The following is a 20,884-nucleotide window of genomic DNA, read 5'->3' as shown; positions in this document are numbered from 1 at the left end:
CTATCCGGACACAGGCCGAAGTCTTGAGTCTTGTATCTTCACACTTCAATAGTCCGGACATTATACACAGTCCGGCTATCCGGATACCACCTAATCCAGGACTCCCTCAGTGGGGGGAGGGGTAGGCAGAGGCCTAACTATAGAGGTAGAACGACTCGTATATGTGTTGAGAAGGAGAGACCCAACTATGTCTTGAGGGAGATCGGTCGACATCCATACATAACTGAAGGACGAGAAATATGATGGGACAGAGAGAGAGAGAGAGGAGAGAGAGAGCGAGGGAGAGGGAGGGAGAGGGAGGGAGAGGGGTAGAGTGCTGGATGGGTGATGGAGTTGCTTCTCGGAGATGTCGGGAGAGGCCTACTAGACAAACTGAGGGTGGAACTGCAATGTTATCAATAAGAGTGGGGATGTGTTTCTGTGTGTGCCTGTGCGTGATAGATCTGTCGGGACGCATCCATGGATGATGAAGGGGAACCATGTGTTTGGTAAGCAAACCTAACTAGATTGGTAGATCAATTGTTGTTTGTCGGAGGAAGGGAGAGACACAACTAATGAGGTAGATCGATCGATGTGTGGGTAAAAACGAGTTATAAGGACCTAGCTGGCTATATGTATAGCGAGAGATCGGTCGGTGTATGTCCATTTGTTAAAGGCAAATAAGGCCCAGCGAGACGGATAGACAGAGAGAATGGAGCTAGGAGGTGGTGCGAGAGGCCCAACTACTAGCTAGATAGGGGGAGGAGTGTGCGGTTGTGAGATCGATGAAAAGAGGGGCGAGAGTTTACACGTGTGTCTGACCATATGAGAGACACGAGGCAAGGACACATAAAGGAGGAGATTGAAGCTGTGTGTGTATGCTGTAGGCAGGCATCGCTGGAGAGGTTTATCGATCGGTGTGTGTCGGAAAGGAGTTGTGGAGACTCTGGGAGAACGACCTAAAGAAAAAAAATGAATGTGCCCGGTGGATAGAATGCTGAGGGAGGGGGAGGGCGAGGAGGGCGTGTGCATGCACGAGAGAAAGTTAGTGGTAGCTACAAAGGTTAGAGGATTGTGTGAGTGTAAGAGACTAACAAAGATCATAATTTGATATGAAAGCGGATTCATATATTCGAATAGGAGATCATAGTGTTTTAAACATTGCATGCATGAATATAGCGGTGATACATGTGTTGTGCACATGTTATACCATAATGTGATAATGCATGGCGTTTGCAACTCACAGCAAAATGCCGAACAATCTAAACCATACTATACATCAAACAATCTCACATTTTATTTGAATTTGTGATAATGTGCGGCGTTTGCAGCTTACAACTAAATATCGAGCAATATAAACAATACTATATATCGAACATTCTCACATTTTATTTGAATTTGTGGTAATGTGTGGTGTTTGCAACTCACATCTAAATACTTGTAGGCATAGGGGGTGGGGCACCATACATAATGTGATAAACACATTATACATATGAGACATGGTTTAGATTATGAAGATCTAGCTAGAGCTAGAAATGTAATGTGATTTGAAATCAAAATAAAGTGGAATCAAAAAATCTAGTTCGAGTTCATATAGTACACATCGTTAATATGTAACTCGAGACTAATCAAATGATGGTTTAACTTGTCAATAATGATGATCGTAGATCTTATTAAAACAGAGAAACGAATTCAAATGCTTTGACTTCACAACAATCATTACTGTAGATCTTATTCAAATTTAGTTCATATTGAAGCAGTAGTATATACGTTTGGAATGCACTAAAATGTTCATTTGAGTAGTAGGTTGCATGCATTATACACGTAGCGAAATATTTTAATTGAACATAACATGAATTCAAAGTTTTGAATGACATTTGTAGTGCGCATTGATTTGGTACAGTACACGTTAGGCTTGTCCGGAAATTTCAACCCGCGCCTTGTTAGCCCGAAATATTTAAGATATATCTTTGTCTCGTTTTGCTCCAACAACTCCCTCCATCTCAATCTGCGCCTTGCTATTCTGAAATTACAACGCGCGTGAAAACTCCCACCTCCTGTGAAATCCCGACACGCTAAATGCCCGTGGTACCCCTGAACCGAAAGAACCGCCTCAAATAGGTGGGGGGTACTTTCATAACTTACCCCACATTTTGGACAAGCGCGTCTCTAAGCCATGGTTCCCCACTGCCATCCCATCCGCCCACCCATTCGTACACCGAGGCCGCGAAAACCCGCAACGAAACCCCACGCCCTGCTCCGTCTGCTACCCAGCCGGAGCCTCTTCCCCGACGACGTCGTCCACAGCAACACCTCGACGTCCCTCATCCACCGTACCGAATGAGGATCCATCGTCGATCTCATTGTCCCGCCGGTTCAGCCACCCCGTCCTCCACCTCCAAGGAGCTACCCCGATGTTCCGCTCGTCTTTCGCACCACCTCCATTCCCACACCGCCGTCTTCACCTGCACCACCGGAAGAGCATCATCATCACTGTTTCCTCGGATAAAGCTGCGGCCTAATCAGTGCCACCAAAGAGGTTGTACACTAATCGCTGCATTTTCTTCTTGATTCGATCTCACGGTGCTGCCGGCGCTCGGTCCCGAGCCGACATGGTGTGGCTCCATCCACGGCGGCGTCGCCGGCCACTTCCTCCATGACGTCGCTCCCCCAGCGGCGACATCCACATCAGTAGGAGCTACTGCTGCTTTAGCTCTCGCTGCTGCTCTGCTCTTGCTCGCGGTCCCCTGCCTGGTCTGCTCTTGCTATTGCTCTTGCTCGCACTGCTGCTCTCGCTCTTTCTCTTGCTTGGGATGTTGCTCCGATTTGGCTACACTTCAGTCGACTGAATCGACTTTTGGGTCAGTCGATTTTCAAGGGGTGGGCTCGCCGGGGTGAAGGAAGAACCAGCCGCAGCAGGGAGGGGGGCTCACCGGAGAGGTATCCCACTATCTATCTTAGGGTTCAGGATGGGGGCGGTGGTCGTCGGCGGTGGCGGGGCATTGGCGGGGCGGTGGCATAGGGATCGCCGGAGAAAAAGCTCGGCACGGGGGGGCCTAGAGGGATGGCCGGGGGGCACGGCAGACCGGCGGTGGGGAGTGTTTTCGGGGTGGGCGGGGCGGCGCACCGCCGGCCGTGGGCGGCGGGGGGCTGCTGTTTGGCCGGCGGTGGCTGGCGGCTCAGGGGGTGGAGGTTGAAGATGAACCGTAGGCCCTTGATTTCGTATCCAATGGCTGCAAAATCGACTGACCAGAGATGAAAAAGTCAGTCGACCGACGTGTAGCCTCACCTTGCTAGTGCGTTCAGTTTCGACAGCAAAATTCAGTTTCGACAGCAAAATTCAGTTTCGACAGTTAGGTTCAGTTTCGACAGTTAAGTTCAGTTTCGACAGTTAAGTTCAGTTTCGACAGTTAAGTTCAGAGATGAGAGGCTGATGTATTTTACATCTAGAACTTTGTGGTTATGTATTTTACGTCATGTATCGGAGATGCTATTGGAATTCCGCTCAGGTTAACGTTGTTCGTTGTCTCTCTTGTCCTGCTTCAGCCTTGGCGTCGTACAACTCACCGGAGCTGCTCCAACGACGAAACCCTCCATCATAGCAGAGAAGTACCTCGGGCTGCATCTCCAGACGCCTAAGATCTTCTTCCCCAATTCCGACAGCAAAGTCAGCTAGAGCATCCTCACCGGCCAACCCAATCACGCTGAGATCGACATGGCTTCGCCAAAGAGGTTGTACACTTGTTGCATCTCTTTTTTGCTCTACATGTTATATATATTGTCCACTCAGCACACGGATTTGTTCCTTTAGTGTCTCCTTGAAAGAAAAAATGGAGGAATTTGAATTTTCACTTGTCCTCCTTTTCAAATTCCTATTCTTGAAGCACAAGACTAAGAGATAGTAGCATAATAACATTATAACCGTACATTTTCTTGTGGTTTGACTTAATCTCACCATGCTTCTTTGCATCCTGTGATCTTCCAATTGTTGTGAATCAAACACCCAGATTGGCAGAAATCCTGGGTTTTTAAATTCTCTATTTTGCAAGTGCATTCCTATCCTATTCTTGTCTATTTCCTATACCTGCATTGTTGGAATCCTCCAATTCAAACGAGCCCTTATAGAATTACTTCTCTTACAGATAGTTGTCAAAGAAAACCTTGCATGGTTTGTCCCGCTCCTGTTGCGCCGTCGTCCACCCCAGCTCAGTTGCTCCAATGACAGAAGGGTCCAGCACAGCAGGGATCCGGCCTCCAGACTATCTTTCGCCGCCTCAGATCTTCTTCCCCGACGCTGGCAGCCATGAAAACTGCATTACCATCATCAACCAAGCAGATGACCTCGAGGACTACATGGGTCCACAAGAGAGGTCGCACTCTTTCGTGTCTGCTTACATTATGCATCGCTTAATATTACATGCTACTTTATCGTCCTGTTCACCGATTAGACTCTGACTCAGCTCCAAACTAATGGTGAAACTTGAGTTTTTAAATGGTTGTGGGGTACATATTGGGGCCGCTATCAATAGTATCTATCTACTATCTGGTTCATCTCTGGTGTCTACTATGAGATTCATGTTGGGTGGGAAACAAACAGTAAAGAAGCCATTATCTACATTTATTAACTGAAGCCATTATCTGCCTGCTATTATTGGTTTTGGGTATATCCACAGGTTGCTACCATCACTCTGGATTTCTGCATGCACTCCTTACATAATCTCACTATGTTTTATTCCTATGCGACAATTATTGTAAACAATGGAACTGAACATGTAGAGCAAAAGAGACGAGCCTTGCATGGCAATATAATTTCATGAAGACGTCGCTCCATGGTACTCCCTCCGTCCGGAAATACTTGTCGTTGAAATGAATAAAAGAGGATGTATCTAAATGTATTTTAGTTCTAGATACATCCTTTTTTGTTCATTTCGATGACAAGTATTTTCGGACGGAGGGAGTAGGCGCAAAGGCAGCCCCCCCTCCATGCATTTCGGATTGTAATCGAGAGGAAGATATCTATTCTGAGTGGGATTCAGAAGGAGAAGATAACTCCTATTTACCCCCTGAGGTCTTCGCTCTAACTTGGCATGCTGATGTTGGTTATATCATGCATATGGTGTCTTGTATTGCTTACTTTATACATCAAATATGTCATCTGCTTAGTTTAGACATCCTTTGTGCGAATGCCATCTGTTTAGTTTATTCATCGTTTATGTGAATTATGCAATGCCACCTTGTTTAGCCAGGCATCATATATGTGAATTTTGCAATGCCATCCTGCTTAGCCAGTCATCTTATATGTAAATTATATCAGGCCATCCTTTTTTTAGTTACATATTACATTTGTCAACAATGTTAGTACATTCAACTGCTCTTCGTGTGCATAAGCCATTTGACACGGTGATGGAAAATTCTGGAGTGAAAACAAGGTCTTCTGAGCAGACTATGCTATCTGACGAAGCGCATATCTCGCTGGTTACAGATAGCTCCTCAGAGGAGGATTCAGAGACAGATGACCAGTCCTATTCCCCCCCCCCCCTGAGGTGTATGCTCTAACTTGGCAGGGTTATGTTGCTCATATCGTGCATATGGTGTCTCGCATTGCTATGTCATTTGATTAGTTTAGACATGCTTTGTGTGAATGCCCCCTGTTCAGTGTCTAATTACCATATATGTGAATTATGCATTGCCATTTTGTTGCAAGACATTATATATGTGAATTATACAATGCTATCTTGTTGCAAAGGCATTATATATGTGGATTTTGCAATGCCATGCTGTTTAGCCAATCATCATGTATGTGAATTATATCATGCTATCATTTTTTTGTATTACGTGTTCCATTTGTCGACAACATTTGTATATTCAACTACTCTTCCTGTGCATCAGCCATTTGAAGCGGTGATGGAAGTATCTGGAGTGAAAACAAGGTATTCAGTGCAGACAATGCTACCTGCTGAAGCAGACATCTTGCTGGTTACAGAGAGCTCCTCAGAGGAGGATTCAGAGATTGATGACTAGTCCTATTTCCCCCCTGAGGTCTATGCTCAAACTTGTTAGGGTTATATTACCCATGTCATGCATGTTGTCTTGCATTGCTTAGTTTTTACATCAAATATAGATTGCCATCTTCTTACTTGCTTACTATATAAATCATATATTTGAATTATATCATGCCATCATGTTTACATAGTACATACACATCATCTATCTGAATTATGGCATGGCAACACATTTAATAAAGACATCATACAGTTATATCATCTCATCCTGTTTAGTGTTTACAGTCATCATGTTTAGAATTATGGCATTCTATCCATGAATGTATGTGAATAATGGCATGCCAACCTATTTAATAAACACATTATATAGTTATGTCATGTCATCCTGTTTACATAGTCTCATATTTTGAACTATGTCTTTCCATCTTTTTTAGTTAGCCATCATAATGTGAAATTGTGTCATGCTATCCTGTTTAGTTAGCCATCATATATGTGAAATTGTGTCATGCTATCCTGTTTGGTTAGACAACATAAATATGAATTATTTCATGCCCGCTTTTATTCCCCACTATCCATTGCACTTGTCTATCATACAATGTCTATACTTTCAATTACTTTTCTTGTTTATCAGCCATTTGAATTGGAGAGCGTGATGGCAGTATCTAAGGGAGTAACAACATGGTCTTCAGAAAAGATAGTGCTACCAGTTGATGCAGATAGAACCACGGTTGTACTTGCCCAAGGACCAGATCCACCACACATAACCCAGACTCTCGCAGATTGTACCCCTACCCAGTTGGACAGAGAACCAGCTACACCCCTTCTAACCCCAACCCCGACAGATAATAACCCAGTTCCAGTTGACACAGCACCGTCTCCACCACAGAGCACCCAAATAGGAGCTGTTAGTAAGTGAACTGCAGTTCCCAAAGCACGAGGACCACCACTCTGAATCCCAACTCAACGCTTAAAGGAGAAGAAGATTTGTTCTCAGGTCAGGTTCTGTAGCTATGGTTCATACTCCTTTGCTCTTGCATTACTGTATTTACTCATACAAACTATTTTCAAATTTAAAGGATGGAATTGAAACTCCAATGGTGCAACAGGTATGTTTTAAACCTGTTTCTTTAACTGGTTTGCTGTTGTAACCCGCTCTATGTTGATTTCAGTTTCAATTGAATAAACAGTTATGTTCTCATGTCATGCACATTACAAGTGTTGTTATTGCTCTATAGTTACCCACACTTATATTCTGTCTATTCTACTTTGTCTTGAACAAATATTTTTTGAACTGTGTCTCTATCTTGGTTTGGCAACAAAAACTAGAATGATATAGACCATAAAGTGACCATGGTACATAGATATATGTTTGTTTCACGCTGTTATCCTGTCCACATTACTACTGAACTCATTTACCAAAATGAGTTTCATATACAACATGGTAAACATGTGATTTGTCTACTTGTTTCTCTTTTATAATGCGGACAAAATATTGGAGAACAGTACCGCGTTATCCAATGGTAAAGGAAGTAATGCAGATAAGGTTCAAGATAGTGAGACATCCTTGTTGGTCTCCAAGAAAGCTGATAAAAACTATCTTGACGACAGTGAGAGAACCCAAAAGTCATGTCTTGATGTAGTGTTCGAGTTACTGGCCACTACCGCTGGCACAAGCTCTTCGAACTCGCTACCTGAATCAGTTCGTCTTCTTGAGTCTCAACTTCAAGTTGAAAGACGTCGATCAGATATGCTGCGACAGGAAGCTGAAGGACTGAGGAAGTCCCTGCAGAATCCAGATGCATATTTTCTGGTGCAACAGCAAGAGCTGGCGGATTTAAGCGCCAAACAAGAGAAAGTTAATAAGCTTGCTAAGCATCTTGCCAGCATTATGGGTACCCAGGATATGTTTCTTGAGATCTTCTGAAGTGGTTTCATTTCTGGATTTGTTTTGCTGCGGCGTTTATTTGCGCTGGTCGCCAACTTTGACAACCAGTGTATATGATATGCTGCTTTGTTCCCTATATTTGCACTGGTGGCGAACTTTGATGCCCAGTGGATGTAATATGTGTAACAGCCATGATAGCCTAGCATAAGTTGCTTGCTTATTTATTTCCTTGTTGTCTTGTTTATTTGTTTGCTTGTAGTCAATGCAGTTCTTTTTAAAACTAGGCCACAATAACCATGGGCTAATATTTACTGTAGTGACACTGGGCCTCCTACGGTCCGTAGAAACAGTGGGCCTTCTATGGGCCGTAGAAACAATAGACCTTCTACGGGCCATAGAAACAATGGGCCTTCTACGGGCCGTAGAAAACAATGGGCCTCCTACGGGCCGTATCATCAATGGGCCTTATATGGTCCGTATGACCATAACGGGCTATCGTTAATATGCTGTATTTGATGACGCTATGAAAATGGCCCAACATATTAACGGACCACAAACGGGCCGATGTAACCACGGGCTGAATTTGGCCCACAAGCAGAAAATGATAGTAACGGGCTGTAAGTAAACGAATGCTGGAAATGAGCCCAAGAATAAATGGGCTCTGAGAAGGCCGAAAGATAACATTTGCTAGAAACGGCCCAACTGAATAACGGGCCCTTAATGGGTATAAAGTGATATACTGTTCATTACGGGCCAGTTTCACCACGGGCCGTTAATGGGTGTAAAGTGATACACTGTTCATTGCGGGCCAGTTTCACCACGGGCCATTAATAGGCCAAGAGTTACATAGGGCCTCATATGGGCCGAAAGACGTCATGGGCCATACATGGGCCAGAAGTGAAAACGGGCTGGAATCATATTGGATGGCCCAGATGACGCTACTGGGCCTAATTCGGATAGGGCGTAATGGGCCTTGGCTTAGCGGGCTGTAAATGGGCTATATGTGAACATGCCGTTAACAGGCTTTCCATGGGCCGGCCTGCCACCTTTTGACCAAGTCAAACGGGCCGGCCTTTTCCTCGGAATGGGCCTCTGTTGGGCCGTGCCACGTGTCGACGTATCATAGGCGCCTTCTGTCCAATGAGTGGATGATATCTGTCACAACGGTGAGCCGACACGTGTTTCCTCCAGCCAATGATGATTTTACACATGGAAAATCCCCATTGGTCGGGGCTGTTAACGGGTTATCGGATCCAAAACCCGACCCGATAGCTTAACGACGTTCCGTTACGGTGGATGCCACATGTCGGTCACCCTTGACGAAAGCACTTCTGTGACGCGCGATTTATCATCATGGAAGTGGACACTTCCATGATGATAAATTTGGTAATGTCATGGAACACTTCTACGACAGCACAGGTATGACTATCTTGATTCTGTCATAAATTTGTCATGGATGCACATGCATGACAAAAAAACGCGACCTACTGTGACAAATATGTATCATGACGAAAGTGTATTTTTTTTGCAGTGTTGGGTGCGGCCGACCAACCTGAGGATCATAATCTCCTCGGAAACTGTATTGCACCTAAAATTTTCTGCATTAAAATGCAGTAGCCCCCAAGAAACTGGTCGAGTGGCAACACCAGATTAGGGGATCGATGTGCCCTTTTAATATTTGTAAATAATAAGCCCAAAGCTTAGTAGCCCCCAAGCCTTATTGCGGGCACGGGAGGCCGAATTAAGGATCGATATCTATAGTAAAATCAGAAATCATGTGTAATGACTTTATGTATCCAAGTACTCTACAACGTTAATGCTCGGATCCGCATTGTACAAAACTTTGTTGACCGACCATCGGCTTCAACCTCCTCGGCAAGCAGCCGAGGAGTGTTTGCCCTACTTTATAAAGCATTTATGAGGGCAAAGATTTACGGCAAACAAGGCAATCCGGCCATATGGTTTTATAAACAAAGGTACGCATAGAGACATGTTATATTATTGTTTAACATAAGAAACATCGTCCAAAGAAAATAGCCCCGCTATCGGTTCCTATCTTTGGGTTGTCATGCTAAGCTTGATCATGAAACCTCGGCTCTGATCCATGTGGGAGGAAAATACCGAGGATTTAGTTCGGGGAAAGCTTCCAAACTCTGTGGTGTAAATGAACCCAAATTTTCACTTTCATTGCGACCATTTATAATCTAAAAGTGGCCCATCATCGGCTTCTACCCCCTTGTAGATGCTATGCAGGGTGTTTCCGAAATAACAAAACAACCCTTAGCCGACGTCTCGGTGCCCGAAGGCGGTTGTGTTGGCGGAAACGAGGCAATCAGATATGCAGGCTTTATAACTTTCACTTAGTCATAGGAGCTTAAAGTTGGGAGGCCAGCAAGTTTCCCCCCGCTTACTGTTCGGCGACAGCCGAGGTCAAGCCGTAAACACTTCGGCCAATGTTATGAATGGCCCATCATTTAATACAGTCATCGGACCGCTGACCAGTTTACGCTTATTGTGACAGTCAGTTTTCGGCTTCCTCCACTGCGGTGCTTAACCATGCGAGCTGGAAGCACAATCGCAGTGGTTCTCCCTCTGCACACCTAGCCGAACAAAGCGGGACATAGGAGGCAAGCACAGGAGCCGGCCAACCCAACTATTGACCGAAGACACAATTCGAAACTGATGCATATATAGCAATATCCGAGAATTTTTGCCGAATCTCTAAAGGTGTCCGGCGTTGCACTGCGAGACTTATGCGGAAAACACACAAATAGTTGAAAAGTGCCATAGGATTGGAAAACCAAAAAATGTCAGGAAAAACTTGACATCCGAACTAGATCAATTGTTCGGTGCCAATAAGAAAATTGGTCTTAGAAAAAAAGTATGTGCTTCTATCGTGCTTTAACATGACACATCCTATCTCAAGACTTCAAGCGGGTCAGCCTACGGCTTCAACCTCCTATCATGAAGGCGGAGTACTTCTCGTTAGGCCAGTTTAGCAAACTTGAGCAGCTTTGAGAGAGAAATTAGGCTCCCCGGCTATTGACCACACACTCGCATCGAAAAAAGGAGTGATGGAAAAAAGACTTTGCAATGACTAAGAAGAAGAACACTTATTATAAAACAGCTCACATAAATTTAAGAGCCCCCTTGTGACTTGGGTAAAAGAATTTTATGTACCGAAGTACTTATATCATATATGTGTTCACCCGAATTTTAAACGCGTCTTAACCGACCGTCGGCTTCTCCCTCTTCGGCCAAGGGCCGAAAAGTGTTATATACTCCACCTGTCGAGAATATCGACGGTGCTTCCGATAACCAGGCAATCAGGCCATAAGGTTGTAATAGACAAATCGCGCTCAGGGAACTTATGCTACATTACTGACGAAGTGTAAGAAGCATCTTCGAAGAAAATAGTACCCCCACCGATACCTTTCTTCGATAGCTCATTGTTACTATGAGACTTGTGCAATAGATTTTTTTTGTACTCATGAGTTCCTTTGTGTGCCGACCATAATTGAAAACAATAAGAGCGCTAGCTTTTAGCTTCACCCAGTCTGAGGTCAGAGCTCGGAGCACCCGGTCATGACAATCGCAGAGGTGCTCCGTTTACTCCCTAGACGAATAATCGGGAACGTAGGGGTAAACACAGGCGCAAGGCAACCCAGCTTGCGGAACACTTAAGTCAATATGGTGCATATTGTGGTGTAATACACAAACAAGGAACGAAGCCGTACAAGTATAATCTTATGCAAGAGGAAAGGCTTCATAAAGGAAGCCCCCAAGTAAACGGGGTATTTGAATTTGTGTGTCATAAAGAAAGTTTGGACAAGGAAGTTTTTCACAAACAACTTTTTGCTAAAAAAAAGTATAATGCTTGGTCGAACTGAACAAAATTTAAAACTGAAAGTTTTTGAGCCTAAAAGCGACTTAGCTGGTTAATGTGTTCGGCATTGATGACGCAGTCCAAGCTTGGTGCGGGAAAAGTTCTCAGCCCCCAAGCCCGATGTGGCTGAGCGAATAGCTCGGCACTCCGAAGAGGTGAAGCCCCCAGTGTAGCCGAGGTGATGGAGCAGGTCACCGGATGACACTGGAGTCTTCGGCCGAGTAGGTTGATGCTACGTCTTGAGCTTCCGTTGGTTTTCCTCGACGAGGAGAGGGTGATGCAGCAAAGTGTAGCGTAAGTATTTCCCTCAGTTTTGAGAACCAAGGTATCAATCCAGTAGGAGGGTCCTCAAAAGTCCCATGCACCTACACAAACAAACTGAGAACTCGCAACCAACGTAATAAAGGGGTTGTCAATCCCTTCATGGCCACTTGCGAAAGTGAGATCTAATAAAGATAGTATGATAAGATAAATATATTTTTGGTATTTTATAATATAGATGCAAAAAGTAAAGATGCAAATAAAACTAGATTGAAAGCAAATATGATAAGAGATAGACTCGGGGGCCATAGGTTTCACTAGAGGCTTCTCTCAAGATAGCATAAGTATTACGGTGGGTGAACAAATTACTGTCGAGCAATTGATAGAAAAGCGCATAGTTATGAGATTATCTAGGCATGATCATGTATATAGGCATCACGTCCATAACAAGTAGACCGACTCCTGCCTGCATCTACTACTATTACTCCACACATTGACCGACTCCTGCCTGCATCTAGAGTATTAAGTTCATAAGAACAGAGTAACGCATTAAGCAAGATGACATGATGTAGAGGGATAAACTCATGCAATATGATATAAACCCCATCTTGTTATCCTCGATGGCAACAATACAATACGTGCCTTGCAACCCTTTTTGTCACTGGGTAAGGACACCGCAAGATTGAACCCAAAGCTAAGCACTTCTCCCATGGCAAGAAAGACCAATCTAGTAGGCCAAACCAAACTGATAATTCGAAGAGACTTGCAAAGATAACTCAACCATACATAAAAGAATTCAGAGAAGATTCAAATATTATTCATAGATAAACTTGATCATAAACCCACTATTCATCGGATCTCAACAAACACACCGCAAAAAGAGTTTACATCGAATAGATCTCCACAAGAGAGGGGGAGAACATTGTATTGAGATCCAAAAAGAGAGAAGAAGCCATCTAGCTAATAACTATGGACCCGTAGGTCTGTGGTAAACTACTCACAACTCATCGGAGATGCAAGGATGTTGATGTAGAGGCCCTCCGTGGTTGATTCTCCCTCCGGCAGAGTGCCGGCGAAGGCTCCGGTTGATATTCCTTTTCTACGAAATACTGAAATAGGCAAAAAAACAGCAATATGGGTTGTGCCTCCGGTTAGTAGGTTAGTCCCAAAAATGATATAAATGTGTAAAATAAAGCCCATAAACATCCAAAAGGGGTAATATAATAGCATGGAACAATCAAAAATTATAGATACGTTGGAGACATATCAAGCATCCCCAACCTTAATTCCTACTCGTCCTCGAGTAGCTAAATGATAAAAAAGAAATTTTTGATGTGGAATGCTACCTAGCATAATTCATAATGTAATTTTCTTTATTGTGGCATGAATGTTCAGACCCAAATGAATACAAAATAAAAGTTCATATTGACATAAGAAATAGTAATACTTCAAGCATACTAATCAAAGTAATCATGTCTTCTCAAAATAACATCGATAAATAAAGTTATCCCTACAAAATCATATAGTCTGGCTGTTGCTCTATCTTCATCACACAAAGTATTTAATCATGCACAACCCTGATGACAAGCCAAACAATTGCTTCAGACTTTAATAATATCAAACTTTTTCAACCTTCACGCAATACATGAGCGTGAGCCATGGACATAGCACTATATGTGGAATAGAATGGTGGTTGTGGAGAATAAAAAAAGGAGAAGATAGTCTCACATCAACTAGGCGTATCAACAGGCTATGCAGATGCCCATTAATAGATATCAATGTGAGTGAGTAGGGATTGCCATGCAACAGATGCACTAGAGCTATAAATATATGAAAGCTCAACAAAAGAAACTAAGTGGGGTGCATCCAACTTGCTTGCTCACGAAGACCTAGGGCACTTTTGAGGAAGCCCATCATTGGAATATACAAGCCAAGTTCTATAATAAAAAATTCCCACTAGTATATGAAAGTGACAACATATGAGACTCTCTAACATGAAGATCATGGTATTATTTTTGAAGCACAAGTGTGGACAAAGAGATTGTAGCATTGTCGCTTCTCTCTTTTTCTCTCATTTTTTTTCTTCTTCTTTTTTTTCTCTCTTTTTTTCTTTTTTTTCTTTTGCCTTCTTTTTTTCTTTTTTCTTTTTGGCCTTTCTCTTTTTTTTGTAAAGTCCGAAGTCTCATCCCGACTTGTGGGGGAATCATAGTCTTCATCATCCTTTCCTCACTAGGACAATGCTCTAATAATGAAGATCATCACACTTTTATGGATTTACAACTCAAAGCTAGAATAAGATATGACTTTATATGAATGCCTCCGGCGGTGTACCGGGATATGCAATGAATCAAGAGCGACATGTATGAAAATTATGAAAGTGGCTTTGCCACAAATACAATGTCAACTACATGATCATGCAAGAAGCAATATGACAAAAGTAATGCGTGTCATATGAACGGAACGGTGGAAAGTTTCATGGCAATATATCTCGGAATGGCTATGGAAATGCCATAATAGGTAGGTAGGTGGCTGTTTTGAGGAGGGAGTATGGTGGGTGTATGGTACCGGCGAAAGTTGCACGATACAAGAGAGTCTAGCAATGGTTGAATGGTGAAAGAGTGCGTATAATCCATGGACTCAACATTAATCAAAATAACTCATATACTTGTTGCAAAAATTTAGAGGTCATCAAAAACCAAAGCACTATGCTCATGCTCCTAGGGGGATAGATTGGTAGGAAGAGACCATCGCTCGTCCGCGACCGCCACTCATAAGGAAGACAATCAATAAATAAAATTGTGCTCCAACTTCATCACAAAGCGGTTCACCATACGTGCATGCTACGGGAATCACCAGCTTCAACTCAAGCATTCTTTAAATTCATAATCACCCAACTAGCCTGACTTTAATATCACTACCTCCATATCTCAAAACAATTATCAAGTATCAAATTGATCATAGCATCCAATTCACTTTCTATGATAGTTTTTAGTAAACCCAACTTGGATGCTCATCATTCTAGGACCAACTTTATGACCATAGCAAATACCATGCTGTTCTAAAAGGCTCTCAAAATAATATAAGTGAAGCATGAGAGACTAGCAATTTCTTCAACATTAAGACACCACCGTGCTCTAAAAGATATAAGTGAAGCACTAGAGCAAAAACTATTAAGCTCAAAAGATATAAGTGAAGCACATAGAGTATTCTAGCAAATTCTAATCAAATAGGCTTCTCCCAAAAGGTTTGTACAGCAAAGATGAGTGTGGTAAACTAAAAATCAAAGACTAATATAATACACGACGCTCCAAGCAGAACATAAATCATGTAGCGAATAAAAATATAGCTCCAAGTAAAGTTACCAATGAACGAAGACGAAAGAGGGGATGCCTTCCCGGGGCATCCCCAAGCTTAGGATTTTGGCTATTCTTTAATATATTGGGGTGCCATGGGCATCCCCAAGCTTAGGCTCTTGCCACTCGTTATTCCATAGTCCATAAAACCTTTACCCAAAACTTGAAAACTTCACAACACAAAACTCAACAGGAAATCTTATAAGCTCCGTTAGTGAAAGAAAACAAAACCACCACATAAGGTACTGCAATGAACTCATTCTTTATTTATTTTGGTGTTAAACCTACTCTATTACAACTTCCTTATGCTTTATAAACTAATTTACTAGCCATAGATGCATTGAAATAAGCAAACAACACACGAAAAACAGAATCTGTCAAAAACAGAACAGTCTGTAGTCATCTGTAACTAACGCAAACTTATGGAACTCTAAAAATCCTACCAAAATAGGAAGTCCTGTACAATTTGTTTATTGAACAGCATCAAAAAGAATCAATGCAAAAGCACCTTCCTGTTATTTAACAAAATTATATTCGTGCGCGCAAAGTTTCTGTTTTTCAGCAGAATCAAATCAACTATCATCGTAGGATATCCTATAGGTTCTACTTGGCAGAAACACTAATTAAAAGATAAAAACACATCTAACCAGAAAGTAGATGCAAGATTTATTACTAAACAGGAGCAAAAACAAAAAACATGAAGAAAATTGGGTTGCCTCCCAACTAGCGCTATCGTTTAACGCCCCTAGCTAGGCATAAAAAGCAAGGATAGATCTAAGTGGTGCCGTAATAATAAGATAGATCTTGGAATCTCATCTCATATTCTCTATGTTCGGAAGAATGTTTCCTTTGAGGCAAGCAAAAGTAATCAGAAGGGCTAATTTAGTGGGACAAAGGTCCCCAAGATCAATAACAGGAGGAACGGGTCCCTCCTTTGGCCCTTCATAGTGCACAGCTATTTCATCACTAAAAGCATTCTTTTGGCAAAATCTTGTGAGCCTATACTCAAGAGAGTATCCTAGCACATTGTTTCGAAGGGCAAAATCATTATTAAGCTCGTTAATGCTATCAACCAAGACATTGATAGGAACCTTTTTTCTAAGGTTTTCATTAAAAGCGACATAGTCCGAAGATTTAAAACGTCTAATTTCCTCTTGATCATAGAGGATCGCTTCTATGGGAGGACGACGGCGTCCACCCTATAGTGCGCAAAGATTTCTTTGGTCTCTTTTATGATAAATCTAAACTCATGAGCCAAAAAGATAGTAACAACATGCTTAACAGAAGAAGGCTCAATATTAGAGAATTCTAGGAAAATTCTTTGTATGCAAGGATGCATATGCATAAATTGTCTTTCAAGTTCAACTACAAGCATAGCGATAGCATCCGCAAGACTACTAGTTCTATGAAGAATAGAACAACCCATAGAAGGTAAAGCACTGACACAAGTAAATAAATCTTGAATAACACCTTTGCCAATGATGTTACCACTACCGATTCGAAACTTTTTAGTATGCAAGATAGGGGGTTCATCGGCAGGAGCCTCGGGATTTTCTGTGTTATCATTATTGTCCATATCGACGATAATCTCCCCAATTTCAGACATAGCAGCAAACAAAAGCAAGGCGGAAGAAAGCGAGCGAAAAGGAGAGGAGGAGATTGGGAAAGAGAGGGCGAATAAAACGGCAAGGGTGAAGTGGGGGAGAGGAAAACGAGAGGCAAATGGCAAATAATGTAAATGCGAGGGAGATGGGTTTGTGATGGGTACTTGCTATGTCTTGACTTGAGCGAAGACCTCCCCGGCAACGGCGCCAGAAATCCTTCTTGCTACGTCTTGAGCTTGCGTTGGTTTTCCTCGAAGAGGAGAGGGTGATGCAGCAAAGTGTAGCGTAAGTATTTCCCTCAGTTTTGAGAACCAAGGTATCAATCCAGTAGGAGGCTCCTCAAAAGTCCCACGCACCTACACAAACAAATTGAGAACTCGCAACCAATGCAATAAAGGGGTTGTCAATCCCTTCATGGCTACTTGCAAAAGTGAGATCTAATAAAGATAGTATGATAAGATAAATATATTTTTGGTATTTTATAATATAGATGCAAAAGGTAAATATGCAAATAAATGTAGATTGAAAGCAAATATGATAAGAGATAGACCCGGGGGCCATAGGTTTCACTAGAGGCTTCTCTCAAGATAGCATAAGTATTACGGTGGGTGAACAAATTACTGTCGAGCAATTGATAGAAAAGCGCATAGTTATGAGATTTTCTAGGCATGATCATGTATATAGGCATCATGTCCATAACAAGTAGACCGACTCCTGCCTGCATCTACTACTATTACTCCACACATCGACCGACTCCTGCCTGCATCTAGAGTATTAAGTTCGTAAGAACAGAGTAACACATTAAGCAAGATGACATGATGTAGAGGGATAAACTCATGCAATATGATATAAAACCCATCTTGTTATCCTCGATGGCAACAATACAATGCGTGCCTTGCAACCCTTTCTGTCCCTGGGTAAGGACACCGCAAGATTGAACCCAAAGCTAAGCACTTCTCCCATGGCAAGAAAGACCAATCTAGTAGGCCAAACCAAACTGATAATTCGAAGAGACTTGCAAAGATAACTCAATCATACATAAAAGAATTCAGAGAAGATTTAAATATTATTCATAGATAAACTTGATCATAAACCCACATTTCATCGGATCTCAACAAACACACCGCAAAAAGAGTTTACATCGAATAGATATCCACAAGAGAGGGGGAGAACATTGTATTGAGATCCAAAAAGAGAGAAGAAGCCATCTAGCTAATAACTATGGACCTATAGGTCTGTGGTAAACTACTAACAACTCATCGGAGGGGCAAGGATGTTGATGTAGAGGCCCTCCATGGTTGATTCCCCCTCCGGCAGAGTGCCGGCGAAGGCTCCAAGATGAGATCTGGCGGATACAGAAGGTTACGGCGGTGGAAATTGTGTTTCGTGATGCTCCTGGATGTTTTTGGGGTACGTAGGTATATATAGGAGGAAGAAGTACGTCGGTGGCCGCCCGAGGGGCCCATGAGATAGGGGCGCGCCCTACGGGGGGGGGGGGCTATCTCGTGGGGCCCTTGGTAGCTTCTTGACTTGCACTCCAAGCTCTTCGGATCATGTTTGTTCCAAAAATCACGCTCCCGAAGGTTTCATTCCGTTTGGACTCCGTTTGATATTCCTTTTCTTTGAAATACTGAAATAGGCAAAAAAACGAGCAATATGGGCTGGGCCTCCGGTTAGTAGGTTAGTCCCAAAAATGATATAACTATGTAAAATAAAGCCCATAAACATCCAAAAGGGGTAATATAATAGCATGGAACAATCAAAAATTATAGATACATTGGAGACATATCAGTTGATGAAGCGACGATGCGGGGTTGCCAACACAGGGCAGCGCTCCAAGGCGATGACACAATTCAGTCCATGGAGGTGGGCAATGACGACACCACGCCGAGGGGATAGTGCGGCCCGATCTAAGTCAATTGTCTGCACTGGTAAAATAGTGCAAGCCAGAGGTAATAATATATTTTTAATATAAAAAATCCTTTACTTAATGAATTTAAGTAAAGTAAATAATTAAAGAAATATGGCTTGAACTCCAAGGTCGTCCCGACAGAGTTGCCGTGGAGATGCTGGCACAACGACGCGTGCTGAGGCGACGCCACAACTTGATCGACGCTGGTAGGACGATGCCATCGACCTATAGAGTTGACCGTGTCACACGGTCGAAGTTGATTACCTACACACGTAAAATAGTGCGAGCAAGAAATAACAAGAATAATAATAGTTGAAAGAAAAATGATTATTTGCACAATTAAGTTTATGCAAAGTAGATAAAAGAAAAATAGCCTGGCGCCAAGGTCAATGAAGACAGAGGAGTGACGACAGCAGATCCAGTTGCATATATGACGTCCGTTAGATTTCATATATGCGGGCGGTAGAGAAAACCACTAGTGGATGATAGCGACCATATGCGCCAAATTAGAAAAGGAAGGAACTCCCCGAATGACCGTTGCCCGTGCTAATGTGTCCTTGGCTTGGCCGACGTGATGGAGCAGGTCAGCGAAGTATAAGTCAGCTTTGAAGAAGTGACGACATGGCGATACCGAGAGGACCGCGTGATGCAGTCGAATTCAATTACAGCTGCAGTCTATTTGCAGATGTAATGTCCGACAGACTAGGAAGAAAGTCGCACTGATGAAACGCTGCGCAGTGCAAAGCTAGATTGCATTGTTCATCAATTAGACATAAAACATTGTGCTGCAAAACTAGCACTTGATTGAGTTAGTCATGCGGGAAAGGAAAATACTACTTCCCTATAGTACTGGTGCACGATAGCGACATATGTGTGCTGAAAAGAAAACACAAAGAAAAGATAAGAAATCCCCATATGAATGCTGCCTTTGTGGGACTGTCTTCGGCCGATCTAGGCATATACTGCTTGGGACCGGATCACCACAAAACAGTGGCCGCGGCATAGACCGGATTGCAAAATCTGATGATTTTGCGATGATTTCCAGACTGGTAGCAGGCGAGATGATCATAAACGCCAGGATTCCATGAGGGGGCCTTGACCGGAGTGACTCTAGACCGCGTTTGGGCTGGCCGGTCTTCAGAACGGCCGACCTGAACAAAAAAAGTAGTTCATCAACTAGTAATTTAGGTCAGATCAAATAATGCATGCTTTGTAGTCCGTGCACCAACTAGTATTAAACCAGTAGTACTAGTAGATGAGGCCATCTTCACGAGAGGAAGAGTTGCCATCCCATCAACGTGGGATTCTTCTTGAATCATGGAACAACGCCATGCGGGCCTGCCCTGCGCCCCGCTCCACTGATTTTGCCAGGACTTTGGCCGACCCTTTTAGCATCCATACTCCTCTCATGCCAGCTGTGTTGTTGCGCTACACCGCCGTATATCCAATATATGTGTACATTGAATTGCTTTAGACAAAGTGTCCTGGGACAGGCACACGTTGCTGATCTTAATGCTTGCCTTCTGATCAAGAATACACCTGTGAATAAAATAACACAGTCCAACCGAAGATAATTTATTATCGAATTGACGTACGCGGAACAGATCTAACTGAAAAAATATCACCTGATCATCTCATCGATCCATGACGATCACCCAGCAGGCTCTCAATGAAAGCACCAATGTCGGTTCAATATCCGGCGTATCGCATAGTAGGGGTCCCAAGCTAGGCGTCTTGGAGCGATGGTAACATGGACACGGATTTTACCCAGGTTTGGGCCCTCTTGATGGAGGTAAAACCCTACGTCCTACTTTTGATTGTATTCATATGGGTGTAGTACAGAGTACATATATCTACCACGAGATTGTAGTAATGAATATGACATTGTCTATTGACTAGCCTCGCCTCAGTTTATATAAGACACCGGAGGTCTAGGGTTTAGGAGAGTCCTTGTCTTGGGCGCCAAGTCTTGTGGAGTCTTCCTTGTATGCGGCAGGGGTTG

Source organism: Triticum dicoccoides, chromosome 7B, assembly GCF_002162155.2.
Source record: "Triticum dicoccoides isolate Atlit2015 ecotype Zavitan chromosome 7B, WEW_v2.0, whole genome shotgun sequence".
Lineage (NCBI taxonomy): Eukaryota > Viridiplantae > Streptophyta > Magnoliopsida > Poales > Poaceae > Triticum > Triticum dicoccoides.
The sequence above is the reverse complement of the archived record's forward strand: the minus strand, read 5'-3'. Positions refer to the sequence as shown.